Raw genomic sequence first — 9,967 nt, forward strand, 5'->3', positions numbered from 1 at the left:
TGCCAATTCAGTTCTACATCCGGGGCATGATGGCCCGTTGATGGTCATGATTCAGCTGGATTCTTGGTGACCTTCCTGTGGAGTCTTCCTGCCCTAGGGTATCAGGTGCTGTGGGATGCCTACCTGGAAGATATCCTTTCCCCCTTTCCTGGGTATGGGCTCCAGTAACCACCTGGGGTTTGAAAGTACCCTTGGGTACTTCTGCTTCAGGTTGGTCAGTACAGCCTGCTTTTCCAGTTCCACAACCTCCTCAGGAGCTACGTTTACTGGGCCTGCAAAGATTCCCCCATGTCAAGGAGCCCTGGGAACCACAAGAGAAGCACTGAGATGTTTGCCCTTCCATAAACCAAAGACTTCCTGTGAGAGGAAATGGTTATTCAAAGTTAAACCCACTAGAGGCTAAGATGATTTCACCAAAGGGACACAGAGTGAGCTGGGTCCCTCTGACTGAGCACTTCCGATGTGTCAACCTCTGCTCAGGGAATTCTAGGTGAGGCCGAGGATAGAGAGAAATGAAGAGGACAGAGCCTGGTCCACTAATGGGCAGGTCCCAGCCTGACTGCTGTGGGCAGCACCTACAGGTCAGAACAGCCACAGTTTCCAAAGAAAACAAGCCCCAAACTCGTGAGCTAGGTCCTGTGGGTATTCTTGGAGGGCTGAGAGCAGCTCTCGGGGTGTCAGGCCTTGCCAGCAATCACTCCTTGCCCATAGTTCTCCCGTCACTGAGCAGAGCCTGAATCTGCGTGGGGTTACACCCCAGCCTTTCCCGCCAGAGGGCTCTTCCCAGTACCTATGAACAATGTGGATGGCGATGGTGCAGTTCCTGTGACTGCTCACTAGGGTCGCCAACCAGTCTCCAGAGTCTTGACCCATTTAAGACCAAGCCTGCATAAGGTTGCCAGAAGGAGAGGCAGGAGAACTCCATCTCCCCAGAGATCCGTGGGCCTCTCGTGGCCTGAGGAAACCCAAAAGTGTGAATGTCAATAAGCATCATGCATCAGCCCTCCGTATTCATGGTCTGTGGGCTGACCTCTCCCCCAATGTCCCCTGGGGCCCTGGAACCCCACTGACAGGGATGGTGGGAGAGCAGAGAGTGTTGGCTCCTTCCCTCTACCCCCATACACTCAGCTGACAGGCCCCATGGAAAGGGCTGGTGATGCAGATGCCTCATCCATCAGATGGAGTCTTTGGGGAGCTCAAGGAAGAAGGTGGAGACATGTAAGGAGAGGCACTCAGGACAGGGTGTGGTCAGTTCCACAAAGGAGGTCACTGAGGCCAGGGGAGCACAGAGAAGGGAGAAAGGGCACTTTGGCTTCACACCAGGTTAGTGGGTTCTAGTCCTCTCCCAGCACAGACCCTCCTGGGCTTTGCTTCTTCTCCCCATGCCTACCCGCCCAATACTGTCAGCTGCCTCCTCTTTTCACCCCAAGGCGCTAAGTCCCTATGCATCCCGATCCCTCTTCCAATGCTTCTGGTTGCAAATCCTTATAATCAAACCTCAGCTGGGCCCTTGGACACCACTGTGTGAGCTTAGATCATTCTTCCAGGTGCCTACACTCGACCACTTTGGGATCCACATTTCTCAATCCAATGGCTGCACCAATACTTATCTACTGTCAGTAGACACTCCTGGCCCTTACTGCAGCCTAGAGAAAGGAATAACAGGACCAGGAACAATTAGCACTAGTACCCACACACCATGCCCCTATCAGGCTCTGGGGTGGGCATGATCCACGGATCCTAGAATTCATTCCTCAAGCAAGTGGGTGGGCAGTGCCATTGTCACCACATTCTACAGTTGTGAAGGTGGCACCTAGGGATAAAAATATGGCCTATGATCTTGGGCCCTGACTGCCTCATCCCTGTTCTTGCCTCTTTTCCTAGTACCTGGGGAAGGGGGTCGTTCCTCCTCAGAGCTGTGCAGTGGCAGGAGAAGAAACTCGGCCTGCAGACTCAGCCGGGTCCTAGTACCTGGCGGAGCTCAGTCTCCACAGGGCTGTGAGTACCTGCCCCTTAAGAGGATAGTCAGAACCGGTGGCTACACATCATCATCATAGGGCCTGAGCCTCATTACCACACTCCACATGAGCACCCCCACTCTGCTTGTCTCTCACCTCCTGTCTTTAAAGGACATAAACCTGATATCAGCTATTATGTCCTCGTGTTTATGAAAACACACCCACTCTCAAAGACCAGGCTCCAAGGACAAAAGCTGCCACCTGTTCACTCTCTTCCCAACCCAGTGTCCTGACAGTCCCTGTGCCCAACTCCTCTGCATTCCCTCCCTTTCTCTCTGGCTGGGTCTCCTACCCCTGGGCTCTGGACCCCACTTCTTGCTCAACTCAGAACCATATCCATAAAGAAAAGGACTTTACAAAGGTAATCAAGTTAAAATGAGACCCTCTTCCAATGACCCATGTCCTCACCTAAAGAGGGAATTTACAGACAGACATGTACACATGAGAACACCTGGTAAAGATGAAGGTTAAGGCCTACAAGCCAAGGGGTGCCAAAGCTTGCCTGAAAACCACCAGAAGCCTGGGGACAGGGATGGACAGTTTCTCTCTCAGTCCTCAATATAGGCAAACTGGGCCCACATTTCCATCTATGACCTCTAGCCTCTGCAACAGTGAGAAAATACATGTCTGCTGGTTAAGCCACTAGGGTTGTTGTGCTTTGATGTGACCACCCAGGCAAATGGCCACAGAGGCAAAGATCTTCCCCCACATCTCCACAGGGTGGAGAATGGTTTCGCCATCCACAGCCCAGCAAACACATTCTTTCATGTCTACATTTTCTTCTAGCCTATATTTTGCTGCCTGCATAGTATCCCATTGTGGGCCCCATGATTGACTGACTTTCCCGTACTGATGAAGAGTCACAGACTGCTTTGCATTTTGTGCTACTATAAGGGACACTACCACAAACACTCATTGACTGTCGACTTGTTAGGCAGAGGCCTGGGTCACATGCATGCACATCTGAGATGCTCATAGACGCCAGCAAATGGCCTTCCACAGAAGCTCACCCGTGTATCCCCTGCCAACCATGGGGCAGGGTGCAATTATCTCATATGCTTCGGGGTTCTGAGCATCGCCACTGTGCTTAACCTTTACCCACCTGCTGAATAACAAAGGGTCACCCTGTCATTGGGTTTAAATTATTTATGGAAGAGGCTGGCTGTTCCCCTGTGGCCTGGCCATTTGTATTTGTTCTACTGGGGTATATGCCTAGTTTCTACCATGGAGTTTTGGGACCTATTCTCATCAAAGCCACAAAATCACAATAAGGAGACCGGGTCTGCATGGGTGGCATCCCTAGGGAGAACTGAGGTCACTCTAAAGGCACGAAGGGGGCTGAGTGCCCTCCTACCTAGTACCTGCTTTGTGGCCTGAGGAAGACACACTCTTCCACTTGCCTTTGCTTGTTCACCTGTACGAGGACAAGAGGGATAATGAGCCAAGGTCATTAGGGACAAGACAGCAATGTTGGCTAACATACCAGAACAGTCTACTCAGCAGAGATTGGAAACCACCAGGACCAAGGAGGTTCCAGCTGGTGGGAAACACATGTAGCACCTTACACAGGGTTTGGTTCTGCTAATCATAGCAGTAGCTCTCTCCTGCCCTACCTGTTCAGGTAGGCCCATCCAGCTGCACAGAAAACCATGCCATGTAAGGAGGTCATGTTTTTACAGCCCAGCAGAGCCCCGTCACCAGTAGGAGAAAGCTCCCCCTGCCCTCACATCATCAAATGGGAAGGATTTGGGGACCCTACAATCTCATTCCCCTCAATGTAATCCTGGGTAGGTCCCACTGGGAGGGTTGTCATGGGCAACCATCTGAGCACCACACAGCCTGGGGTCTGGATGAGGTGGTGACAGCCTAAAGGCCAAGCAGGAAGCAGGGAGGACAGACCTGTACATGTGGACCACTACAGTCATTTCTGTGAGCAGAGGCAGCAGAGGCCTGTCCCAGGCACACACACACAAGGATGGTGGGCAAGTGAAGGTAGCCAGAGGAGGAGACAGAAAAGTGTGGCCTGAGCTGGGGCAGGAATGCTTGCAGCCCCACAGCAAACCACAGCCCTGGAGTACTATCTTTCCAAGGGCCCAGCAGGCCTGCAGCCGAACTGAGCATCCCCATTCCCTTCTGGAGACTCAGATCTCCTGGCCCCACTGGCCATGCAGGTCGCTATGCTAGGTTGACCCAGCTGAGACCACCACACAGGACAGGACAGGCCTCCTACTCCCTGAGGCCCAGGGAGACAGCCAGTGTGGAGAAGAGCGCCTCCCAGGACCTGAGGAGGAGAGGATTCTGGGACGCTGAGACCACAGAGCAGCAGGCCAGCATCCTAGCTGCCCCTCAGCTGCTCCAGGACCGCTGACAGGTGACCGTTGACACCCACTGGTGTTGGTGAGCTACCCCGCGCTGGCAGAGACAAAAACCCCTTTTCTTGCTGGCTTACAAAGGCACATAGACACATACATCCGGAAGTAGCACGCCAGGACACAGCAGCACTCCATGACGTAGTAGCACACGTGCCAGGGTTCTGCAGGCACTTAGCTGGCGCGCAGGTAAGCAGCCGGGTAGAGACTTAGACACGCATGCAGACCACGGTTGCTAGGAGACATTGTTGGACTCACCGGACACTGAGGCTCACAAGATGACCAGGGCAGGTTGGGATCTCCTGACCAGTGGCCAGTGGGAAGGGCTAGGCAAAAAGCGGGGCGGGGCTTGGGGAGAAGGCGGTACTGAGGAGTGGGGAGGGGGGGAGAGTATCTGGGTGAGACCAATGGAGAAAGCCAGGGGGAGTAGCTGGGGCCTGAATTGGGAGAAAGCTGGGGAGGAGCTGTGGAAAGGGGTTGGTGGAGCTGTGGAAAACCTGGTGGAGGTGGATGTGCGGGAAAGGGTGGAGGAGGCAGAGCTGAGGGCTGAACTGAGAAAGCTGAGATGAGCTGTAAGATGGGGTTGTTGGAGCTGTGGAAAAGCTGGTTGAGGAGGATCTACGTGAAGGGGAGGAGGCGGTGGAGCTGGGGTCTGAACTGTGAGAAACCTGGGAGGAGCTGTGGGATGGGGGTGGGGGAGCTGCGGAAAAGCTGGTGGAGGAGGATCTGCGGGAAAGGGTGGAAGAGGCGGAGCTGAGGGCTGAGCTCTGAGAATGCTGGGGAGGAGCTCTGGGGCGGGGCTGGGGGAGCTGTGGAAAAGCTGGTGGAGGAGGATCTGCGGGAGGGGGTGTTGGAGGCGGAGCTGAGGGCTGAACTGTGAGAAAGCTGGGAGGAGCTATGGGATGGGGTTGGCAGAGCAGTTGAAAAGCTGGTGGAGGAGAATCTGCATGAGGGGGTGGAGGAGGCGGAGCTGAGGGCTGAACCTATAGAAAGCTGGGAGGAGCTGTGGGATTGCAGTGGGGGAGCTATGGAAAAGCTGGTAGAGGATCTGCGGAAGGGGGAGGAGATGGCAGAGCTGGGGTCTGAACTGTGAGAAAGCTGGGAGGAGCTGTGGGATGGGGTTGGCAGAGCTGTGGAAAAGCTGGTGGAGGAGGATCTGCGGGAGGGGGTGCAGGGAAGCTGGGGAGGCTGAGCTCAGAGGGGGTGAAGGCGGAGGCGGGTAGTGGAGGAGCTGGGGGACAGTGTCTGAAGGCAGACTGGTGGGAAATAGCTCTGGGAGTAGATGGGAAGGAGCTGTGGCAGAGGCAGAACTGGGGGGTGGTGAAATGTGGGAAAGCTTTGGGAGTAGCTGGGGGCAGAACTGTGAGAAAGCAGAAGGTGGAGCTGCAGGGTGGAGGTGGATCTGGGTTTGGAGGAGGGCAGAGGGGGTGGGTTGCTGTGGAGATATATGTCTCAGCTGCAAATAGCTGGGGATGGAGCAGAACTAAACTAGGAGGGAGCTGAAGAGGATTAGCTTGTGAGGAGGGGGGAGTCACCAGGAGAGTGGGGCAGAGCTGGCAAGGATGTACCTTTGGGCACTGGGAACCACGTGGCAGGTGGCTTCCCACTCAATGGCCAAGGCCAGGCAGTGTCCTTTTGATTACCATGACACCTGCCCTCAGTCTGCCCTGCACCAGTAGGAATGCAGTAATGTGGCAGCCAGGGCCTGAATGACCTAAGGGGACCCTGAGAATGGACCCCGGGGGATATGGAGGCCCCAGACAGGACAACTAGACTGAGTCCTGCACCTGAGGTCTGAATGCCCAGGCCAGCTCTGCTTTCTGCAAGATCCTCCATACCCCTACACACCCCACCCTAGCCCCTGGTAGTGCCTTGAGCTAAGGTCTTCACATTGGCATTTTTTGTTGCAGGTGAGAAGAAAAATCCCTACTGTGTTTCCTGCTGACCCTCAGAGATGACATGTCTCAAACAAATCCACCTTCCCTATTGGCTGTTTCTACTCTTCTAGCTCCCAGTTATGGGCTCAATCCTCTCGGTGCCACCACACTTGACTCCTCCTGTCCACTGACCCATGCTCTTCCTCACTTTTATTTGATGACCAAGGCCTGTGTCCCTGACTCTGAAATGCCTGATCAGAACAAGTGCTACTCTTTCCTGTCCCCGCTGCTACTCCCTGAGTTCAGGCTTCATGGTCTGGGGTCAGGGCTATTACTAAGTCTCCCCCACTGGCCTGGACAACCCTGTCTTTCCTCCTCCAGTGGGTCCTACAAGGTGCCATCAAACTGCACATGTGTTCTCATCAACCCCAGACAGGAAACCCTGTGGAGTCCTCTCTTGTTTAAGGGCAAACACCGGGGGGTCTAGAAGAGCATTTCAGTGGTCCCAGCCCTCCCTTATCACCCTCTGGGTCACAGTGCTGCAGAGTCCCTGCACCCTGGGCATCTGAACGCCTTCTACCAGGACTCTGCCTCTGGTGCCTGTGCTTTCTGAGGCCTGGAGTGCCTGCCTCCTCCTGTCCTGGCAAACTCCTGTCCTTCCAGGTGCAACTTTAACATCCCTTCTTTACCCCACAAACAAGCATCTGGTACTCTTGTGTCCCCGTTCAGGTAGCACCTTGTTCCTTCCCACATACCCTCCTTCACTGGGCTCTTACCTCCCAGGGCTGTAACTCTTCCCACTGAGAGCTCCTCAGGGGCTCTGAGTTCTTTGAAGGCAAGGCTTGTGTCTTCTTGTTTCTGTAAACTGAGTGCCCAGGCCACAGTAGTTGCATAGAAATGTTGACTCAACAGAGGCCTTTCTTTTCCAGTGAGCTGCACCTACTCTCTTCTTGCAGAAGCTGGCGGTAACAGGAATGCTGGCCATGAGGTGAGGGACACAGGGTACCTTCATAGGACTTAGGCCTCAGGGCTGCAGGGGGCTTTAATGATCACCAGGTCTAACTCCATCCATGCTGGCTTCCCCTCCTCCACTCCTCACCCCTAAAATCATTTCTAGCTGCTGACACTGAGGATCTCAGAACCTTGTGTAGGAGTTTCAAGACATTAAGGAGGGTCTCCAACCTGGCCAGCTTGTGGTGTTCCTCCCAAATCCTCTTGTTTGAAGAAATGGAACTTGCCCAGTGAGCTAGAGACACTCTATGGCTGCTGGTGGGAGTCAGTGATGGCACTACAGAAGGACTCCTTTTTCTGTCACTCTTGTTTGCTGAGAACATGGTGTATGATCTCTACTTTGGGGAACAGAACAGTAAAGGTGAGGAGGGTGGTCTAATGATGGGGAGCTCCAAGGGTGGTGGCTGCAAGGTCAATTCCATGCTGAGTGCGTGGGCTCAAGAAGCGTGGCCTGGCCACGTTGCAGGTGAGGGTGGGATGGCCTTGGCTGCCACTGTCTTAGGGACCCAGTTGCAACTCAATCCTGATTTTTAGTACAAATAAAACATGGGCACAGAAACCTAAAACTGTCTGATTTCTGACTGCCAGGTGACATTCTCTCACCAACTGCTACCCATCCCCTCTCAGGAACAAAGTCCTGGCAGGTAAGAGCCCAGTGAAGGAAGGTAGGTTCTCCTCACCTGCCAGACCAGGCCCCCTCCTGCCTTCCACTGCTTGGCCTTGCACAGGTGCCCTGGAGACCTGGGAGCTCCCAAGGGATATTGGGTCCTTCTTGGGACTCCTCCTGCTCCCTCCCAGCCACCTGCCGTACCTCTGCACCCCCCCCCACAGACACTATGACAATAGTCACTGCCTTCCAGGGCAGAAGGGAGGCTCCTCCTCAAGCTCCACTTCTTCCCCAGCCTGCATTTCCATCCCATAACTCACCCAGTCTTTCTTTTAGAAAGTCCATGCCATTTCTGTCACTGCTCTTTGAGGGGGCTCTGCTCATGAACACAGCCACCTCTTTAGAGCCCAGGGCACCTACCAAAAGTCAGCCTCCCTTTCTTGTCACCCTGCTGACACCCAAGTGAACGCCCTGGCCCCCATGGCCTTCTGAGCACTTGCTTTTGCAGTTTTCTGTCCCTTTCCACCCCACTGTGCATCATTCTTTGGCTCTGAGGCCCTGAGAGGTTCCAATTTGCTCCTGCCACAGGTTTGTTGGCACCACCCTGCTCAGAGCTGCTTGTCCCAAATTCCTGGTTTCCCTCCTCTACTTCTCAGCATCTCTTGTTTCCTCCTCCAAGAACTACCTGTGGCCCATCCTTCTCCTGAGCTGCTTGTCTTTTTTGTGTCAAGTTGTGGGCACATATTGTGAAATTAGGAAGCTAATCCCACGTTGGTGGTTTCTGTTTCAGATCCCTCCTTGTGCTTCTCAGGGATGATTTCCTTCTTCCTGCAGGCCTGCTCTGGACTCACTGTTCACCTAGACTTCCCAAATTGTAAGTGACTCCACAGGTCAGATACTGTACCCCTGCCCCTCCCGCTGGAGGCTGCCTGCCACCTGGGATGAGAGGTCCCCTGAGAGGAGGTGCCCTTGGGTCCAGCAATCTGCCCGTGACAAAGGGATCCTTGTCTCTAATTTGCTTGGTCACCCCTTGGCCTCAGTTCCGTGCCCTGGACTGATGCAGAAGATGCGGGGCAGCCTTGGCTGTGTGGGAAGACAGCAAGCCTTGTTACTTCTTCCCCAACCCTCCCATTTGGACTCCTGAGCCTCAGGCCTGTTTCCAATATGCACACTCCTTGCCTCCCTTCTTCTCTGCCCCCTAGACAGCTCTGTTTGCCTGTGTCCCTCTCAACACAGTCCAGATCGATTGGTCCAACCTGAGAGCAGTACTTAATTCTGATTTTGTCTTCCTGGCACTCCAAGGCTGTGGAAAGAACCTGTACTACAGGGATCCTGCAGACACGGACAGGTGACTTGGACTCCCTGGTTAGGTGTGGGGCCTGCTCACAGACCGTGGCACAGCAGAGTTGGCACCTTGGCAGTTTCTGTGAACTTCTGTTGGCCCTTCATCCACATTCACATTACAAATGGTTATATTAACTGTAATTGGGGGTGGGAGCAGGGAGCCACTTATTTTCATGTTTCCATCATTCCTGGTCTCTTCCTCTACGTGTTCTTTACTCTCCTCAGTCTCTGAGCAAATAAGCCATGACCCACGCTCCAGGCCCTCCCTATCTCCTGGGTGGGCTTACATCATGCTGTGCAGTTCAGCTCCTGTGTTTAGGAGATTTGGGTATGGGGGACCTGGAGCACGTGTTGCCATCCTAGGACCATGGTTACAGGGCACTAATGGGTGGACTAATGGGCCATGTGCAGAAGACTTATTCCACTGACTCTTGAGTATCTGCCTGCTCACTGTGGCCACTATGGAAAGGACAGAAAGTACATGAAGAGTCAGGACAAAGGATGCTCATGAGGCATTACCAGGAGGCAAGAACATTCACAATTTGGCCATATTCTCCCAGTTCTTTTGCTATGCATTTTTTCTTTACCCAGCTGAGTTCATGCTATAATACCACTTTGTCTTATTTCTGAAAGATTCCTCAGAAGAAATCTCACTAGGCTCAACACCTCATTCTGGAGTATATTGGATGCAGGACTCTCCCTACACAAAACCACTGAAATCCTCAGGAATGGCCCAGTATA

The 9,967-nt window shown here is 53.7% G+C and overlaps 1 protein-coding gene and 1 pseudogene across 2 annotated transcripts in view; both read right to left on the reverse strand.

The window, feature by feature from the left end:
* Nucleotides 1–5,097, reverse strand: part of LOC118654637 (melanoma-associated antigen 10-like) — a 55,101-nt gene extending 50,004 nt beyond the window's left edge. Inside the window, exon 1 of one of the 2 annotated variants that reach the window (XM_036306045.1) lies at nucleotides 4,646–5,097. The gene's annotated coding sequence lies outside the window, so the exon portion shown is untranslated. Of the gene's footprint in view, nucleotides 1–4,487; nucleotides 4,619–4,645 lie in introns of those variants that run through there. The other variant, XM_036306046.1, reaches the window with a different exon arrangement.
* On the reverse strand, nucleotides 94–925 carry LOC118654638 (annotated as a pseudogene).
* Nucleotides 5,098–9,967: the final 4,870 nt, after the last annotated feature.

This window comes from Myotis myotis, unplaced genomic scaffold, assembly GCF_014108235.1.
Source record: "Myotis myotis isolate mMyoMyo1 unplaced genomic scaffold, mMyoMyo1.p scaffold_m19_p_4, whole genome shotgun sequence".
Lineage (NCBI taxonomy): Eukaryota > Metazoa > Chordata > Mammalia > Chiroptera > Vespertilionidae > Myotis > Myotis myotis.